Source organism: Cyanistes caeruleus, chromosome 5 (genome assembly GCF_971803275.1).
Source record: "Cyanistes caeruleus chromosome 5, bCyaCae1.hap1.1, whole genome shotgun sequence".
Taxonomy (NCBI): domain Eukaryota; kingdom Metazoa; phylum Chordata; class Aves; order Passeriformes; family Paridae; genus Cyanistes; species Cyanistes caeruleus.
This window is the reverse complement of record NC_141705.1, coordinates 50,952,083-50,970,669: the sequence shown is the minus strand read 5'-3', so window position 1 is coordinate 50,970,669 and position 18,587 is coordinate 50,952,083. Positions and strand designations below refer to the sequence as shown.

General features: G+C 39.1%; 1 protein-coding gene across 6 annotated transcripts in view; it reads left to right on the top strand.

Annotated features, from left to right (window-relative positions):
- The window catches only part of BMPR1B (bone morphogenetic protein receptor type 1B), a 228,600-nt gene that overhangs the window by 131,191 nt on the left and 78,822 nt on the right, over positions 1 to 18,587 (top strand). The window lies entirely within an intron of this gene.

Below are 18,587 nucleotides of genomic sequence, written 5' to 3'. Positions count from 1 at the left end.
TAAACTGTACCAAAGGGCGCACTGTGCCAGTAATATTTAATACTTCATTGTAGGTCCGCTGTTTTAAACATCTGTCCCTCATTTAGTGTATTTTTAATGCAGAATTTTTAGTGTTGGCAAAAATGTAGCTTTTTATAGTAAAGGGCTTTCTCTGCTACTGAGAAAAAAGCAACTTAGGATTCTATGAGAAAAAGTATTTTTAATGATTTGTAGGACTTGGGTCATTTGCCTTCAACTTCAATAAAACAGTAAGTCATTTTTATTGAAATGAACACGTTTCTAGGAACACAAATGTGGTTGATAAAGGAAGTTTCCGTGAAGTAAATGTGGAAGCTGGAGAGGGAAAATTACGCTGTAGCCCCTGTACTCTGCTGCACATTATGCATTAAAAGGAAGTAAGTTATGCAGGCTGAGGCAGGTGAGTGCAACAGGCTCCTGCAGTAAAAAGGAAAAAATAGGAAATGAGCTGTGTGTGAAAGATACTGAGGTTAGGGCCACCTGATGTGATTGTCAGTGTTCTGCAGAGCATTGTAGAATGTTCGGGTTGGAAGGGACCTTGGGAAGTCATCTGATCCCAATGCCATCTTCACATGGTGTGAGATGAGAATGTTGGAAAGGTGTACTGGGGTCTTGCTATGGGTGAACAGCCCATCAGCCTGAGGAAGGACTTGCCACTGCTGAGGTTGTACCTTGAATCTCCTGTCCAGTTTTGGGACAAGAAAGGCCATTGAGGGTGCTGGAGCGTGTCCAGAGAAGGGTAGCAGAGCTGGTGACGGCCTGGGGTACAAATCCTGTGTGGAGCAGGTGAGGGAGCTTGGGCTATTTGGCTTGGAGGAGAGGAGGCTCAGGGGAGACCTCATTGCTGTGCACAACTCCCTGAAAGGAGGGTGTAGCCAGCTGGGGGTCAGGCTCTTCTCCGAGGTAACAGGTGATAGGACAAGATGACACAGCTTCAAGCTGTGCCAGGAGAGGTGTAGATTGGATAGATATGAAGAAAAATTTCTTCAGTGAAAGGGTGGTCATGCACGGGAACAGGCTTCCCAGAGAAGTGGTGGAAAAACAAAAAAAAAAGCCAAAACACATCCCCAAAATTGTTCAACAGTGTATAGATGTGTTGCTTAGGGATGTAGTTCAGTGGTGCCTTGGCAGTGCTGGATTAATGGCTGGACTCAATGATCTTAGAAGTCTTTTCCAAACTTAATGAATGGCTAGAGAAGAGAGCAACATGTGTACAGTGTAATTCTTCCACATTAGGGTAATTTCCACTGTCGTTTTCTGGAAGAAGACTTGAGTGAATCTTCACAGTATTTTAAGCATGTGAAAATGAGAATGTCCTTGTCCTTACAGAATATCCTTGTACATTAAACAAGTCCACACAAAACCAGAAGAAAACACTGTGGCTATCATGTACTAAATGAAATTTCCAAATATGTAGGAAGTGCACATGCTCATCCCATTTAAATATTTATCAGAAATATGTCTTAGTTTAATTCCTTCCTTTCACAGGTATGAGACTGCCCAACTTACTTTTGAAAAGGGCTTACATTCTGATCTCTAACAGCACAAAGTAAATCTATGGTTTGCTTGTTTATTTGTTTGTCCTGCAGTAATGATACGTGGACACCAATTAGCTTGTTTAGATGACCTTTTCCTAGATCAGCCTGCTGGAATTAGTTGGTGCATGGGAATGTTTTATCCTGCAAGGTGGGAAAACAAATACTAGATTTGCTATTTTGATTTGTAAAAGGAATAGCTCAGGAGGGGAACTCTGCATTAGGATTCAAGCTTTTGATGGTGAGACTCAATGGCATCTTAGTTACTAGGAAAAGTATTATGGGTCTTGTGTGGAAAGAGCACTTGAAATTATATCCACAGATATGTTTAATACAGCTTCCATTTGTTCCTCTCTTAAATCTCAGTATAATTAATTGATGAAGATTTACACTCTGTCTCTTATGTGAAGGGAGTGTTTGAAAAAAGGAAAATTATTTGGCTTATATAAACTTTGCCTTGGCTATACCTTCCTTTACCAACTTTGTGCAGGTATGTTACCACCTGAAAAAGTATTAAGAAACAGGCTAAGTTGGAAACCTCCAGAAAACAGAAAAATGCTCTTTTTTATTCAGAAATGCTTCTTGGCTGTGTGTGGGCTTGTTGCACTGGCAGGGTTTTTTCAACAAAATAGAATAAGACAGAAAAAAATCTTTTTGAATTTATATACAGAAATTGAATATGTAAAATTATAAATTATTTTTATTTCTTTTTTTTTTCTTTAAAGAAAATATGTCTTCCATTTATACGAGTACATGAGGTCAATGTGAACTATGGGAATTCAACATCTTTTATGTTTTGGGTTTGTCTCTTAACTGTTCTTACAGTTTTCAGTGATGTGGTATGTGGCTTAGAATTGTGTCCTTTTTTAGTGATATTCCTGACTTCAGAACATGCAAGTTAAAAAAATAACAAAAAATTCAACAGTACACCTCATGCAGCTCCTACTTGCACTAGAAAAGGAAGCCAGGACTTAGCCAGGACCAGCTTAGTTTTCTATAAAAGAAGGAAGTCCACAGGTGCAGTGTATTTTAGAAGAACCATTGTCAGCTAGAGCCCAAATCACTGGAAATTATTAAAAAAGAAGTATCATTAATATGATTTGGAAGAACCAGATATTAAGTAAGAATATAAACCATCTATTTTTTTGGTAATAGAACCAGCATTCTTTTGTGGCTGTAGAGGCAGCAAGCATACTCAGGTGATAATGCTTAAAAATTTGTCAAAGGCAAAAATCCCCGTTTTCTTTTGAATTTTTGATTTATGTGCACTTATTAGGGTCCAATTTTAAAAAAAAAAATTGTAGAGAAAAGTATGCATGTGTGTTTCTGAGGATGGCTATTATGGGCAATTGCTTCTTACAGCAATTCTTCAGGAACAAATCCTGAGTCTGAAATCATAAGGATGTGGTCAAGAGCAAAATCCCAGTTCACAGAGGCATGGGCAGGTTTGGGGGATGGCTGAAGTAGGAACTGTCAGACAGTTCCTGTTATTTGCAACCTAGTCCCCTCTGCCAGGCCTCTGTCCTTGTAGGAATGCCAGGATTAGGCCTGCAGCTGTATAGACTTAGTAACTAATTAAGAGAACCTGATTTTACTGGAGTTACATCCAAGGCTAAAGCTGTGAGTGAAGCCAGTTGAGACATTTAGAGGTACTGACTCAATTCTAGATGCCATTAGGATCACCAAACTTGTCAATGGTAAGACTTGAATGCCCTTTCCTAAGGATATTTTAAATAAATAAAACCTCTCTGAATTATCTTTTTGTGTAAAACTGAAAAATAAAAAAGGTTTTCCCATCCCTTGCCACTGTATGCATGGATAACTGTGGTTCACATAACTTTTAAAAACATTTTAGGAACAAAATGACCCTAAAATATCTAAGTACTAAAGGCTGCATTTGTAGTAGGCTCAGCAATGCATTTTCATTTGACTGTATTGTGAGATAATGTCTGTAAGGCAGCTCGTGCTGATTTCATAGGAGATGACAAATGACAAGCTCTGCGTCAAATTTAGCTGCTCTTTGGAGATAAAAATGGAAGCACGGGAAACTAAGAGCCCAGTATAACTGAACTTTCAGCTTTATGAACGATTGCATTTTATATATATATATATATATATAATGTTAGTTTTCTAAGGTGAGGGCCAAAATAAATGTTTGGAGTTCACTCTTAGTTGTGTGGTGCAGCAGAGATTGACGTGCGCTCGCGGTTGCATCATGGACACTGGAAAAAGCCCGCTCACCGCTGGGAGGAATGCGCTTGGCACCGAGTCAAATGCACAGCATGGAAGCATTCACCTAATTAGTGTTTTAACAGCTGCTTAAGGTTCGTTTCAATGGGAAGAAAATTATTGAGCACAATTTTATGTAATTAGTAGAGCATAAAACACGTGGTGTGTCTAATTAAATGTTTAAAACTATTGACATTACGTAGCTACTGTTGAGGTAAATGAAGTGGAAAATCGTTATGATTTTTTCGGTTGGTAAATTACTCCACAATATGCTGAAAGGCCCATTTGATAAGATGAACTCAATCCTAATGCAGAATGATGAGCACCGGGGCCTTTTCACACCCCACAGGTATGTGGAGGTCTCACCAATTTAACTGGAGGAACTGGCCGGCGTTTCAGGGCTTTCAAGTCTTGCCAGCATGTGCTCCACTCTTCAGAGCACACTGTGTTAAATGCAAGTATGTCCTGCTGCTTTGGTTCACAGCTCCTTTATCCAAAGGGTGACAAACTGTGCATTGTAGAGCTGAAGTCCTCGCTTTCTGATCCCAAAACAATAAAGCCATTGAATAACGATCCAGCAGGCACTTAGAAAAGAAGACGAGCTTGGCATTGCAAGCAAATTTGCTTATAAAACTTGTTGTATTTCACAGTTCGCATTGTTGAAGTATTTGGACTTTGTTTTGCAGTTCTCAAGATAGATATGGGAGTGCAATTATATAACAGTAATGTGATTAATTTTAATCCAGTTGTTTACAGGTACTTTTCTCTATGCTTGTAGCACCCTGTTCTCATACTTACAGGAGTATTGAACAACTTTAACAGTAAAACCCAAACTTCAGAGATTCATTTTTTCCCCATTTCAGTCAACACAGTTTTTGCCTAACTGACATTTAATGATGTGCTTTGTCATGTAAACCACTTTTTTTTTTTTTTTTTTCCTCAAGTGCAATAGACAAGAAATGGAACAAAGAAAGGAGTGGGGTTTAATTGCAGCAGTGACACTCAAATCCAACAAAGACAACACAAAAGCACAGAACTTATACTGGTATAACTGAGGATTCATCTACACTTTTTGTATTGAGTTACTTAGCTCTACAAGCTAAGTTTTTCATTCTATATAGTATTTAGAGTAGTTGTCACTATAACTCTAAAATGAACATGTGCAGAGTGGAAAGGCAAACATTCCCTAAAAGAAATTATATTTCACAGAAAAAAAAAAAAAAATTAAAAAGGGAGTGGTTGCCTTTTTTTGCTTCCATAGCTTTGCATCTCATTGTTCATTTGTTTTTATGGCCTCCAGGAAGCCATGAAGTAAGGTTAAGCTGTGATTACAATTTTGCATAAGACATGCCAGCATTGCCTGCCCTGAGGCAGCAGATCACTCTTCTGAGGAGGGGAAATTGAAGGTGTCATTCCTCAGTGTGTTCCCTCCAACAGCTGGAAAAAATACTGAGCCCCACACACGGGGTACTTACTGATTCCTCTTTATGACACAGCTTCAAGTCCATAGACTGAGGGCATGTTGAACCTTCTTGAAGGAGGAGGAAGTTCTGCTAAATGTGATACTACACCAGGATTTATACCAGGGAAGGGCAAATGGCTGTAGCTCTTCCCTCTCCAGGGCCACTACAGCCAGTTGTGCAAGTGCTGAGGCAGACTGGACACAGCAATGCCTTTGGTAATGGCTCACACTGCATAGATGCAAAGCCAAAAGCTTAATTTTGGAGATACTCTGGTAGACTCTGAATTCCCCAGGAAAATAGATTGCAACTAGCTGCTGCTGCTGCTGAGCCTTCCTACTTGCATTCCTACGTGCATTCTTTTACTCCTGGAGGTATCCCACCCAAGAGCTTGAAAGAGAAGATTCTCTTGTGGGGAGGGAGAGAAGGAGTCAAGTGCTTATGAGCAGTATCTACTTCCAAGAGAATTAAACCTGTTATCTGTCAGTAACTAGAATTCTACTCAAGGACTTGTTGTCTTAAAACCTCTCTGGTATGGCATGAGAAGTGATCTACATTTTCTAGATGTTCCTCAAAACAGTAAAAAGTCTGTTTTTTGTTTTGAGGAACCTTTTCAATCTTAAATGACTTTATATGCTATTTAAATTTAGTGGTATAAGTTTTAAAAGTACCCTAGGAACTTCATGAAGAGCAGGAGTGGTCATACTTCACAAAACCATGAGAAAGAGGCATCTGGAGATGCCTGTTGTGCCTTTTCAGTGTGGGGCTTTTGGAGGGCTGTAGCAGCATCAGGGCTGTATGTGAGGCAATGGCACTTCAGCTGTGAGCTGAAAGAGTTAATTTTCAAGTTCATCTTGAGCTGTGTTTACTGATCCTTTCTTAGTCCTTTGTGATAATTGGCACCTCAGATTCTCTGCTAATTAATTGGGCTGCAAGGGGCAGGTGGCGCCATTCTATTTTGATAATCCCTGTCAGCAATGTCTGTATAATCTCTTTGTTTAATTAAAATGAATTTGTAATAGGGGTGCATGAACTTGCAACAGTTTGGGTTTTTTTCCTTCTCTTCCTTTTTCTCTCTTCCCCCCTCCCTCTTTCCCCCCCTCTCCTGCTTTGCTTCACTTCAGTGGGTGTTCACTGCTGGGGGGCAGTTCTGCACTAGTGGAACCACCACAGCCTGTGTGCTATTGTCACTCTGCAGTCTCTTTGGAAATGTCTTACCTCATTAACACTCCCCAAGACATAAGCCATTTATTTTGAAATGTCTTTTTTTTTTTCCCCTCTTTAAAACAAAGAACATATCTGTAAAGATATTTCAAAACTTTTTCCTACTTTAAGTTAAAAACAGTTCAGAGGGTGCACTGAGGATTAAAATAATTTTAGTTAAAACCAAAATATTTAGCAATTGAAACACATTACTATAATGCTTTATCAATTCATTGCTCGTTTATCTCCATGGCCCTGACAAAAATTTCAAGCAAGCAAACAAAATCCAGTGCCAAAAGCATTGTTTATCTTAAGTCAGCTCAGGCAATATGAGCAAGGGTCAACTTTTTAACACTCTCTGACTGAGGACAGATTTCAGAATGAAGAGCTGGAAGTTTAAATTTCTGCTAAGGCATAGACAGTTTCAATGTGTGTTTTATTACAATTATTGGAAGTTTTTCATGCCAACTGCAAATACAGAAGTGGATTTCAAGCCTCATCCTTGAGGAGGCTGCATGGCTTTGAAGGTCCCTTCCTTCTCCAAGTGCCTTCCTGATGTTTTGTCTAGCTTCTCTTTACATACCAGAGCAGAGGACAGAAAGGAACAGGAGCCGGAACAAAACACAGGATTTGTTTTACAAACATTTGAAAGGGATAAGAAGGATAGATGGCGAAGGCTTCTTGTGCCATGGAGGACATTTCACATCCAGTGCTCATCTTGTCCTGACAGCTCACTTCTGCTGGCTGCTGTTCAAGGGGAAAACTATATACTTCCTTCTATTTTTTTATTTTTTCTCTTGTGCCTATACAGGAGGCATGCTGGAGCCTAGCAGAAATCAGAATCTCAATTTTGGCTGAAATTTAACTGCTGATAGGTTGCTGAAGGAGTCTGTCAAACTTTTGTAATAATACGAATGCACGCGATTCCCGAGGATCTAAAAGGAAAAGAAGCAAATGATGCTTTATAATAGTTTAATTATATTATTATCCCTTCTGTGTTCAGATGTGGTCACTCAGGAACTGATAGTGGCACTCGTGGTCCCTTTATGTTTTATTTGAAAAGGGTGGGACAAAAGATCACTTCACCAGTGGCATCCATCTCAGCATTTCCACAGATCCCCAGGACTCTCCTGTTGCAGATTTTTTTTTCCCTGCTATATTGATGTGTTTACTTGCACTGTGTGCTGAAGCCACACATCCAGCTCGCTTTCCCGTGGTGTGTTTACTAGAGCCACAGATAGGTGTGAGTATCCCTGTTACACATCCAGAGAACTTGGAAACTATGAGATGCCAGCAATGTAGGATGTGCTTCATCCTTTCCTACCCATTCCCAGTGTCCCTGAGGTCCTTCCTTTCCTCCTACTGAAAAAGCTGCTGGTGGTTCAGTGTGAGTAGTTAATGTCATACAACTCTCAAGTCATCTCTTTGGGATCCTCACACCCAAGAAGGCAGCTCACATGCAGGAGATGAGGTCCTGAAATTACAGTGAAGAATGTTTTAGAAAGTTCCATTTGAAGGATTTTTTTTTTTTTAATAGATATCAGTGAATTAGAATTTTCAATGGGAGATTGAAGGATAAGATGGCAAACTTTTCAGCATTCCCCTGCAATGCTCTGAATGGATGCCCAGGGCTGCCAGCATTTGTAACCCCATCATTAGCATCCCACTCATTTGTCAAATATTCCTACTGTCCATACATAAATGGTCACAGAAAACTGTTTCAATGCAGTAAAGCAAAATTAAGTTTCTAATTCTCATCAAATAAGAGAGAAGTTTGAAAACTCAAAGGGGGAAAAAAAAGAAATCAAGAAATTCTTCTGTTCAAATCATCTGTGTTTTTGAGAGATTATCTAAAGCTACAATTTTTATTGTTAAAACAGAATGAAAACACAGTCATAAGCTGTCTTGCTGCTGTTTGCCCCTTTGCCATATGGGTACTCTGCAATGCCTACGTGGCAAGAGAGAGAAAATTTCAGTTCTCTTTCCTGGCACTGGATGAGCATCACAATAGAAAGAACTGCAACACAGTGAAAAGCAATCCACAAACTTTTCAGAAACTGGAAATGCATCCAAGGATTTGCCTGCATCACAGACATTCTTAGAATTTTCTCTTATAAACTGTATCTTTAAGATACAAGACTGCAGATGGGTAAAGCAGAAAAGTATCTCCATGTACAGTAGCAGGAAAAAAAAAAAAAAAAAGCTGAAATCCTGAAAAGCTCAAGAGGTCCAAAGGAATCTTTCCTCTAACTTGTCATTGAACATAACAACTGGGGATCAGCTCAGCAGCATTTAGCCCTTACAGATGGTGTCTATTGCAAGTATGGCTCCAGTGCATTTCCTTTTCCTGGTAATTAAGATACTGTTGTGTAAAGGTGTGACTTCAAAGTTGTGTCTGGGCCCCCATTCCTCTGGCTTATTAGCACATTTCCTGGAATAGTGATAGCTTCAAGGTTTTGCTGAGCTCTGTTTGTGAGTCCAAATGAAAACAATGGGAGAGTTGAAACAACTTCTGAGACCTATGAAGAGCTTTCTTATTTGGGGAGTTAATTGGATTTCTGTCACCCTGGCTTTAGGTGAAAGATTCCCAGGCCATTCCATGGTTTCTGGACAAATGTCTTCTGATTGTGACTATTATGGGTATGTGGTGTTAATTAGCAGACTCACAATTTCAAGCTATATTATGGGGTTTTAGGGGGATGTCTGTAATATACACAAAATATAACAACTGATGTGGCTCTGGCAGTACTTCTATTCCTCTGAGTCTCAAGTTTCATGGTTTACTTCGGGTCCTTTTGGTTTCCAGACCTAGGTACTGCTAGATTGCCACAGGAAAATGTGAACACATTTGCTCCAAATTACTCTGTAGAGTAGAGGTAGAAACTCCTAAAATGCAGCATTTAATCTGTGAAAATCCAACTCTGAATGTGAATCATCTTATATAGGAATTTCTGTCTAAGTTTTAGTGTGGCAAGTTTTAGAGTGTCTCCCAGAGTGATCCTTCTCCCTCTGCTGAGTGTCAGCAATAGCAGAATAGCAATTCAACTGCAAAGACTGTTTTGGAATCTTTGAAAGGATTGTATGCTAGAAACTGAATAAAAATTGCTTATGCCACAGAGGATTAAAAGCCTTCTGAGAACATGGAATTCCACACCTGAAACATGATTCTGTTCTTGCTCAGATGCCTTAAAATGGTAAGTCCATGTTTTTGGTTTATAGGTGTTTGCTGCAGAGTCCAGCTTTGTTGATGTGAAAGCAAGGAGCTAATGCTGTCAACTGGCCTCGTTTAATTCCATTACTTATGTCTCATATGTAGATTGTGAATAATACTTTTTAATTTGAGGCTCATAATGTACAAAGGGATGCTGTGAATAATCCAAAACTTTATTAGGAAGGAATTTTTCCTCTCGCCATGTAGAATGTAGGTATTAGAGAAATTCTGTTTTTCCCTGCCTCATAAATTCAGCAGTTCAGAGGAAAAAATATATCAGCTGGATATCATATAGGAGATTGAACAAGTAAGTGGTAGGGTAAAAAAGACTGAGCACTAGGAAAAAGTCACACAATTGTATAGGGAATGAAGAAACTGCATGAAAAATTCTACAAATCTAAAAATCTACAAATCTAAAATTCTAAAACTTTAGAACAATAAAAACTGATAACCTCTCCATTTACTGATAAAGTTATTTGCAACAGATACTGACCAGCTGATGGACAGATACATACCAGCTGATGGACATTAGGTAGGCAGTAAATGTGACAAATCATGTTACACATTTTTAAGTTAGATGATTTTTTTTCCATTTGCTAATGGTTATTTGGAGCTGGCAAATACAGTGGCACTGTAGGTATTGTAATGTTGGCAAGAAACAATCTTCTTAAGTGATACTGGGATGAATCCATTTGGGCAAGTGTTGCAGAGACTTCTACTGTAGAAACTCCACTTTTTCTTGGAAGATTGTATGACCATTTGAATGTTAACATTCCTTCATACACGGTGTCCAGTGCTAACTTCTGTGACTTACATTTTCCAGCAAGGCCAATATTTCATGTTGATTTTTGCTTGGAGTTGATTCTTGATAGGTCTTAGATGTGAAAGCTCATTCCTTTTTGAGTGTCTGTGAAGATGTTGAGTTGAATCTCTAATACTGCTACCTATTGACTTTTATTTTTTTGTAATCTTGTTTAAGGTTTAAGACTTTTTTAAGGTCTAACTGTCCTAAAGTCTTACTAGAGATTTAAACTGTTTACTGTATTGTTAGGTGGTTTCCTTACATTTATCATTACCTGCTTCAGTAATGTTTTTGGAGAAAAAAATACCAAAAAAACCTCTCAGAGTTGTCAAGGCCTTTATGGGTCCATTTATCAAGAATTAAGATCAAGTCTATTAAGTTAATGAATCAAGATGCTCAATTATGCAACATAGGGGCTTTTGAACAAGAACTACACATTTTGGAGTTGTTTGGCTTATGGAGGAATGAGTATCCGAAACGGCCAAGGTTTTGAATCCAAATTCTCAATGTATACAATTTTTGTCCTAGGAGTTCTTTATTTAGTATAATCTTTTTTTTTTTTTCCTTTTCTATTATAGGCAGGCTGTCTGCACCAGGATGTAACCTGGAAATTAAATATCCTTTGTTGCAGTAAAATTTTTAAGCATTATGGTGACTATGTTTTAATACTTTGACTCCTGTTTTTAAACACTGCTTTTTAAAAGGTAAAAATTACCTCTAAGGCAATACAGAAGTAACATCTTGATTTAGTAACAGTTCTGAGAAACAGTACTTCTTCATTGTGCCTGACTTTAACAAGTTGAATATTTATTTATTTATTCATTTAGTTGGTTAATTAAAAGCAAGATTAGTTACTTCTGTGAGCTCATTGTATATATTAGTGATCTTATGGTATATATTAGTGCTATTGTAGGATTATCCTCTGTGTGATATTTGGCTGGGATTTGAGGTCAGAAACACTCTGGGCACTGGGTGACCACATTTGGCCAGTGGATGGCTCATCTTTCACACTGGAACACCACTGCAGGTCTTCTTATTTTACTCTTCCCTAGCCAGCTCTTTCTGTTCCTTTGAGTTAGCTCTCTGTTTGTCCCTAGCTTTGACACAATATTTTCATCCTCTGCAAGTAAATTTATTGCATCCATGCATAAAGCACCATCTCAGTCTATTATTTTAATAATTGTCACACATCAGCCCTGAAGCAAAATACTACCGCTGGTTTTTCACAGCCTTTTAGTTACTGGAGAAGGACTTGAGATATTCAAATGGCTACATCTCATTTAATCAGTTTTTAGCCTTATATTATAAACTTGTCCAAACACAGAAGTGTGAAAGAAGCAGGTAGCACCACTTTCTCTACAACAGCCTGTGTCCTAGCAGGTTTAGAGGGCTTTTCAACCTTACACTAAGGATAAATACCTCACTCAGATCCTCCTTTACAAAGGTGAGTATGGCTGAATACCTTTGGAGAACAAGAAAGAAAAGATGGGACTAAAGCTGTTCCTGTCCTGTTACTTCAGCCACTGAAGAGACTCATGGTAACTGCTCCATCTATCTAGGGAAAACCCCTTGCAGAGGTTCTAGAGAGACCATGATCAGCCATAGGGTGATATGTTAAATGCACTACCAAAACCACCCATGGAAACCTGAAACATTAGAGAGGCAATTGCTAGCGACAGAAAATGCAGATGGCACAGCCACAGTATTGATTTGTTTTTCCTGGGATTACAAACTCATTCTTCACTTAAAATTAGTGGTCAGCAGGGGCTGAATCACTCCGTTTGTTATCTAGACCCCAATTTTCTCTCTCCTAAAAGTGTGTGTGCTCGTGAGTAGGCCAGATGTGCTGGTGAACTGTGGTCCCTTCCCTCCCACATTCTTCTGGTGGGCTCTCAGAGAGGTGTGCATCCATCCTCTTGCTAAAGACAGAATTTCCCCCCATCATGGCACAGCACAGAGGAATCTGTTGGGGTGTTTCTGCATGAAGGTGAGGCCAGTTGTGGCCAAAAAAAAGCTTTAGCATCTCTGGTTCAGGTTGGTTGGTGGCTGAAGCAGCTTTCTCGATCTTCACAGAAGCACTCCTAACTGATCAACAGAGAACCAAAAAAAAAAAAAAAAAAAGGTGACATTGAAAAAAGCTGTATTTCATCATGACCAAATAGGCAAACATTTCCCTATTACAGGGGAAATAAGAAATTTTTTATTACATGCCATGTTATTTATATATGAGCTCCTGGAGTGGAGGTTAGTGAAGCCGGTCAGACCACAGGAAATGCTTGTGGAGATTTGGTGTATGATCACCAATAAATATGTAAACTGAGTCAAGATTGGAAGGGTCTGTTAACTTTAGCAGGCTGCTCATCTAATGTTAAGTAGAAGAAAGAAAATTAGTAATAACATTGTTATTATTGGCATCCTAGCTTGTATTTGGGGCTTGCAGCACTGAAACTTATTAGGTTGCCTGATAGACATCATAGATAATAACACTGAGCTCTCTTACAGTGATGAACTGCAGATCCATAGATTGATAAAGTAGAATACAGACAGATGCTTGCTGCTGAAACAGATGTGCTGGTCTTAATCTATTACTGCTTGTCTGCTGATGATTACTGCCTGAAGAGAGGTGGAAGACCACTGAGTGCTCCTCATCTGCTTTGGTGTAAGCTCAGATATCTTGCCTTAAGCTGCTGTTGAAGTCTGTTTAAACCAAGCTCAGCTGACTTGTCTGTGAAATAGATGGGGGTCTCAGGCAGTTAGTTCACTCCAGTTTTGTAAGGAATTTTTTAAGGAGTGATAACATTTCAGAAGAGAGAAATGGATGTGATAGCTTTCTGTGTAACTTGAAAAGGAGCAAAATGCACCTTGAAAAAGTTTCCCACCAGATCTAGATTGAGAAGATAGGAGGGGACATAGCTGTTTATGTTTGTACATGGAAAACCACCATTGACTTAAACCTCATACATCTTCCCAGTTCATAAGATTTTTTAAAGTCATTTTAATCAACCCTTAGAGTTCCTAAAGCCTGGAACTGGTTGAAAACACACTGTATTTTCAACCTGCTAGCTTTTGGTAGCAGCATTTACCAAGTATGCATATCTGTTTAGCAGCTTCCTCTATTTGTGCTGCAGCTCCAGGAGAAGAAGAGAAGCAGCATCTTGGCAACTAAGAAAATAATGAAGTTAAACAAAACCAATGATTTAAGTGTATTCCCTAGATTTCAAACAGAGAATGTTTCTTTAACACAGATCTGATTTTTGAGCTGGGAGCAGGGCATGTATTTCAAGAGATGCCAGAAATACCTGCTTATGGGGGGCTGTGTGATGCTGTGGCCAGTGTTTGCGAGAAAAAAATGTAAGCACTTTAAAGATAAAATATATTGTGATGCCTTGAAAAGCCCAGGGTGTTTAACTTGTAATGTTGCATGTTTAAGTTAATGGAGGTAAGAAAACATTGCTAATTGTAGTGATAAATCAGTGTAACTGACCATCTTTACGTAAAGTTCATGTTTCTTCAGTTGTGCTGTTTGATTACACCCAATGATTTAAAAGACAATAAAAACATCAACATTTTGCAAACAAGATCGGACTATTTCATAAGTAATCCTTGAACACACTGTTTCAGCTGTAAAAATAGCTCAGAATTGCTTCTGCAGATTTCTTGCTTTAAGGTTAGGGGCGTTGTGTTCTTGTATTGTGTAGATTGCCTGCATGAGTTGCTGCAAAGTTCATTATGCTGCTAAGGCTGTCAGTGGTATTTATGGATATTCATGTGCAGTGAACCCTTGAACCCTGAGCAAGTCATCTGAGCGTTGCTTGTAGTTATAGTTGTGTTTATGCTTAACATTGGTAGCAGTATTTAATTGCTCCCTAGGAAAAATAATTGCAATTTGAACTAAGTTGTGTAGTAGACAAGGGATTGCAAAAATGCCAGGCCCACAGGAAGGATTGTCCTTCTTATACAAGTATTAATTATTAGACTTCTGCTTTCAACTCTTGTTTCCAGAGTTTGGAAATGAATGTGGAACAAGTATATTATTCAAACTGTGCCATGTCCCACTCCCATTAAAATCAGTTATGGCAAAAATTGCGTTATGGAATTAATCCTATTTCAAAAATATTTTCCAGGCATTTTTCGTGTCAGCTGCAAATGGGAGGAAGGGTGATGATGCCATTTTGCAATAGAGAAGAGTGGCACTCTCGCCTTAGACTCATCTGAAGAATTTCTAATTCAAAGTATTGCAGTGTTATCCCTGCTAAAGTTTCAGTTCTCATAACCCAATATCAGATGGGAAAATCCTGTGTAATGCCTGGAATGCCAGCAGGACTCTGATGGTCCTGAGGCGGGTGGAGCTCTACATGTCCTCAGAGCTGCATTTTAGCGCTCTCCTGCCAGTGTGAAGGGAGTTTATATTTCTGTAACTTTAGTGGGGATTCCTTTGGCTTGACACAATCCTGGGAATGTCTTTCAAACCATGTACATACACAGAACAGATGGCTTTCATGGGAAGCAGGAACTACTGTTCAACATGTAAGAATTAATTTTTTTTTTCCATGTCTTGGTAGCTTTCTAACTTGAAATAATCCTTCCACAGATACTGTGTAATGGGAACAGTATCTTGATTCTCTCTTCCATTTTCCTTATTTTCATTTCCTTGTCAAGCTCAAGGAAAAACATTTTTCACATATTCGAAGGGTAGAGATGGAGCTTTCTTGAGTTTTAAATTCAGTTACTACTGAATTTTAGCATTTGTCCTGAAAGCTGAATTACTGAAGCTAAGCCTTAGTGGGGGATTTAACAATACAGCGTACTGTTCCTGTCCTCTCAGGCATCAGGGCCATCTGACCAAAACTCAGGAATGTAGTTATTGACAGATATATAGCTGCATATGGAAAATAATCTTTAGAATTTCATGCATTTTGCTTGCAATTTGGCTAAATATGAACATTATATAGTACTGTATGGGAACATCAGTGAGTGATACGTTGTAACACAATATAATATGAAGTGAACCACGTAAGATAATTAATGAGCATGGTGAATTTAATTTTCATGCTCTTGAACTTAGGAGATTGTCACCATAAATGGACAGTTAATAAATTTGCTGCCCCCTGCAAACACTGACTCACTAAATGACTCTACTTTCTTAATAACCATGAGTTTGTATTTCATATCTTGTGGCCTTATAACATGAGCCTTTTTTGGGTACAGAATAGCAACAAATAGACCTACTTTTGCATTTGTTATGAGTGGGTACACTCCTCTGCACTCATGAGTCTGGCAGAGTTTCTCATAGATTTTGTTAATATTTATCTAACTTGCTAAAATAAGTAAGAACAAGCAACCAGATAATAAAAAAGAAGAAAACTTTTAAAATTTGGCGTGTAGGTATCTTTTTTACTAAAAAAGTATTTGACCTTGAAAACATTTCCCAGTTACTACCAAGACAAAGAACAGAAGCTGTAGGTTAATATTCAGCTGCCTGCACAATAATAAATTACAGCCTAACATTAGAGAGAAAAAAATAAGTGTAGTCTATTGTAATTCTTTAATTGAAAATGTATTATCATGGAATTGTTACTTGGATACCACTCGAATTCTTATGGAAATGTGTTTCCTTTCATTAGCAGGTCGATTTATTTGATATTATGGAATTGCAGGTTAATTTTAATCTACTATCCCTGTGTCATATTGATACTGTCCAGCTACATGTTTTAAATAAGCGCGTGACTTCTAGTGTCTAGTTTTTATTTTCTATCTGAATATTTGCAAGTGCTGGGATGAACATATTATCTACAGCCAGGGAACTAAATTAGCACATTTTAAGGTGGTGCAGCCCGAGAATATATCAAAAATAGATCAGCCAAAATGAATGAAAAACATGGTAAAACTGAATCTAGATACGAGGAACTTACTCTCTTAGACCTGAGTGAATAGGAATCGAGACCATAAAACTGTAACATTTGTCTGAATCACTTCTCTTAAAGATAGCGGGGAATTGTTGAAGAAAAGCAGCTGCTGTCATGTAAGATTTGGGAGTCTCCCATTAATTTCTAGCTTTCTTTAGCGTGTGAGAATTACCACAGCCTGGTGATGGTTTAAGGTCATTGGGAGATAGTGATGATAAAAGGGTTGCATCAGCACATGATGTTGCTGAATCATCTTGGCCAAACAAAAATTATAGGCACTACACTTCAGCCTCTGTTCTGGTTGGATGCTTTGGTGGAGGTTGCTGGAGTTGCATTGGAGGCAGGAAAAAAGAATTTGCAATGTGTTTGCATGTTTGTTCTATGGATGGAGCTGGAGCCTGCATCCATGGGGTCCTGCAGCAGGGAAGGTGGTGGCAAGAGTTGCAGACTTTCAGTGCATGGGGATTTGCAACCAATTCCATTGTAATTAAGGTGTTGCAATTATGTAGAAAGTCCTAATCAGTGGACATCAGACATCAGAAGTGTCCTCAAGGGTCAATACAGAGGTTGTGCTGTTAATATTTTCTCCCTTCCACGCTGAGATGTAGGGACAATTTTCAGTTAAAAAAACTGAGCTGCAGTAGCAACTCAGACTGCAAACAGCCTATGCTGTGTGCTCTTAAGGGAGCAGGTTTCTGCAAGACAAATTCTGTATAACCCTTAAAAACTGTACTTAACGCTTATTCGGAGTACTAGCAAGGCAATCATAAAAAGTGACGCATTTATGGCTTAAATAAGATGAACTGTGCTTTGATCCTGAAAAGTTCTGGTCATAATGCTCTGATGTTCAGCTCCATTTTTCCTGACAGCTTGAGATATCCCGCATTCCCCCCTCAGTCCTTGCTGTTTCTCCTGTGACCCTCAGCAAGGGAGCACCAGTCGCTGCTGCTTTGGGTGTGGAACGTACCCACTAGGGGCCTGGTTTGTGATTACCAGCTAATTTTACATAGGCCACCCTAGAAGCTGTTGGAGAAATAAATCACTGCAGAGCTGTCCTGGATTCGAGCCACTGAAAGGCCTATAAAAATATTTGTTACCCAGATACCTGAGCTGGCCAGCCTTTTCTACAGAACTTAAACTGTCTTGCACTTTTCGCGTTGCTGGTTTTGGGTGGTTTTAGTCAGGCAGGTTGAAAAAGTGTTTTTTGGCAGCTGGAGCAGGAAATTTGCATTTGCCATTTAAGTGCATGTAAATAGGGAAAAATCCTATTAAACTGCTGAGACCTTGTGCAGTGAAATGAAAACTGACCGTTTTGATACAAGTAGTTGATGCTACAGAGATTTCTCTAATGCAGCCTAAAAGTTGTTCCTGTCTGGTCTTAGAGCAGTTTAGGACATCTCAGCTTTTTGTGTCTCACTAACATCTGCTTAGCACCCAAGGCTTCTCTGGGGAGGTCCCTTTCCTTGGAAGTGCCTTCAGAGCACCCACAGCACGGCTTGTAGGATCTGATAGAAGACATATTTAAACAGTCAGGCCTCTTTTTGTCTTGCTTTTGTTTCACACTCCATTCTCCCTGGGGAGGTTCCTCTCCCGTTGTTGGGAATGGCACTGATGTCTGGGCAGCCAACCTGGTTGTGGAGCTTCTCCCTGAGAACACAGCTCCTTTGCAATGAGTACTTCCCAGGGTAGCAGAGAGGGGAACTCTGGACATTTAAACAGAATGATCTACAGGTAGAGGAGCTTGTTTAGCACATGTGTTTTACACGCAAAAGATATCAGGGATTACACTTCTAATGCAGTTTCTCAGCTGCAGAGAAAAACAGCAAAGAGGTGCTGCATCTCTGGATTTGTTCCAGCCCCTTGGCTAGGGCTGAGCTTTGGTTCTCTTGCACCCTCCTCTGTGAGGAGGGATTTGGGCGACTTTTTTTTTTTTTTTTTTTTTTTTTTTTTTTTTTTTCCCAGTGATTTCTTAAGCAGCCAATCCTTGTTCCACTCACCCTGGTGAAGGAAATCCTGTATGAACTGGAAAGTGTTAGAAAGGATTTAATGAGATTATCATCAACTGTTACCTCACAAAAAAAATCTTAAGCCCCCAAACAGCTGTGCTCTGTAACTGGGGACAGGTGAAGGAGCAGGAAGGTCTAAAGAAGCTGTCTACTTACTTAAACAGGTGGAGCCAAAGGGTTTTTTTATTGTCTTAATGTGCAATTTAGCTTAAAAAAA